Genomic DNA, 2,477 nt, shown 5'->3' on the forward strand with positions numbered 1-2,477 from the left:
GATCCTGAGGGGCGTCCCCAAAGAGAGAGAGAGAGAGAGAGAGTGGGGGGGGGGGGTCTGGGGGGGTGTTATTTTTGTAACCAAATGTAGACCACCTATGGCATTGTCACTGCTTTTTAGATTTGAGGCTCTGTGTGTGTGTGTATGTACCTGGTAAAGTATACTTGAGGGGATAATTTATTTTTGTGGGGACACTTTTCCTGATGGGGACATTATGTTGGTCCCCACTGAGTTGTAAGGTACATTTGGGTTTTAGATTTAGTTTAGGATTAGATTAAGGATTAAGTAATTATTTGTGTCTGTTAGATTTAGGGTAAGTGTATTGTGTTTATGTTGAATGCCCCCCCCCCCAAAAAAAAAACAACAACTTTGTGTGTGTTTTCATTTTGTTACCACATCAGGACCAACCAATGATGATGTCACTGTTTTTACAGTTTTGGTGTTCATTTGTGTCTATGTTTGTGTATACCTGGTAACTATACTTATGAGGACATAATTAGAAAGATGACATCGTGGGGACATTTTAGCAGGTCCCCACTGGGACTGGCTGTGTTTGTGGGTTTATGTGTTTACAAATTCTGGACCACCTGTGACTGTTCTCTAAGTTTTGGGGCTCATTTGTGTGTGTGTGTGTGTGTGTACTTGGTATCCCTCCTACATAATATACCCAAAATATTATTTGGGTTCGTTTGGAGTTAGGACCAGAATTAGGATCAGATTTGTTTGTTTTTTTAATTATTTTTACTATCAGTTTAGAACCCCTGGTGGCGCTGTTTACTGTTTTTAGGACTGGAGCTCCTTTAAGAGCAGTTAGAAAACAGTTCTGTTGAGACCGTTGAGCTTTTGTAAACAACCAGAATGAGTAAAAAAAAAAAAAATCCCTCCTACTTTGCTGAAACGAAATTTCTCTAAAGTTTCGCCCAGAAATAAACGACATTTTTGCTCATATATATACATATTTTAATATATATATGTATAATAACGACTATCTGTTGCTGGTCCTATTTTTTTTAAAACAGTCCATGTTTAACAAACGGAACTAAAGTCGGTCAGTGCTGACTTTGACAGTGTTTTTTTTGTGTGTCTAGTCTCTCGTTCGTTCGTGACGTCATCGTCGGCGGCTCTGTCAGATGACAACAATTCCGCTCGCTCTTTGTGCAATAATTGTCAATCATCCTCGCGAAATTGATTGGCTTTAAATGGACAGACGAGGGGCGTGAATGCGGCTACAATGGCGCAGTTCGGCGGGATGAGGTGCCACCGCTGACACGGCCGCGGCTTTTAACAGCTCCGACATAAAGACACCAGGTTAATGCGCAAATCAGCAAATCCAATCCATGCGTTCCCCCAATTCAGCGCCTTTAATTCCCCTTTAATAGGGAGGGAACCCCGCCCCGCTGCGCCCGCGCACGGCCATTTAGCGCCGATTTGTGCGCCATGAATGTTATAAATGTAAATCAATCTAGATGAGAAAGAGTCCCACGTCTGAAAGAGCGCAGATTTTTTTTTTTTTAAACTGGGAAAAGGCGACACAAACGAGGGAGGAGCCCGGCTCATAAAAAGCAGCTGTTTCACACTAATCTTTTTTCCTGCCCTGTCACTCACCTTGGCCTCTTTCACCAGGGCCGTGCAAAAAACAATACGGGGAACAGGTGCCCCATAGTGGGCGCAAAGAGACACCGCTGATAGAACCGTTAATGACGATTAATTTATGATCCGTGTTTTGTATCGTGATATGTTCATCGTTTCATTGCCTTCACAACAAAAGAAAAACGTATTAATCTTTTATTATATTTGTTATGCATCATTAACACTTTAATATAAAAGAGTTCAAATAAGAAAACACTTTTTAAAAAAATCTTTCTAATTTGTTATTTTGCATTGGAAAATGCAAAACAAAATTGCATATTTTTCATTCAGTAGGTATAAAACCCTAGTGGTACACGAAGGAACTGCAGGGAGAATAATGAATTCTCTCAAATATCATTCTTTTAGATTTAAATGTTTGTTTACCAGCTAGAGTTATTCATTTTTTAAACAGTTTTTAAAGATTTTATTTAGAATTTATAGTTAAAGAAGAAAACCAACAGAGTTGAAATTTTTGGGGTATTTTACATTGATTTTTATTTATCATTTTTTTCCTTATAATATTTATGTTTTACTAAAGAGATTCTGTGTTCAGAGGAGATTGGACTTGAGACATTACATTTATTTTGGATGAATTAATCCGTTTATCAGTTGTTTGAGGAGGAGCTGTCCAGTGGGTCTGCATCTTTATCTTAAATCCTTCGTCATAGTGTCTTTCTAAAAGTTGGCAGATTCTGATGCTCCTCACAACAATGAGGGTTGAAGGTTTAGGGTCGAATGTCATCGATCCTACACTGTGGAAACTGTTGTGTTGCAGCAACACAGGAGACTCAGGCAAAAACTGTACAATAATGAATTTACAGCCAAGACATGAAGTGCAGAAAAGAGTA

This window comes from Cynoglossus semilaevis, chromosome 14, assembly GCF_000523025.1.
Source record: "Cynoglossus semilaevis isolate Cse_v1.0 chromosome 14, Cse_v1.0, whole genome shotgun sequence".
NCBI lineage: Eukaryota > Metazoa > Chordata > Actinopteri > Pleuronectiformes > Cynoglossidae > Cynoglossus > Cynoglossus semilaevis.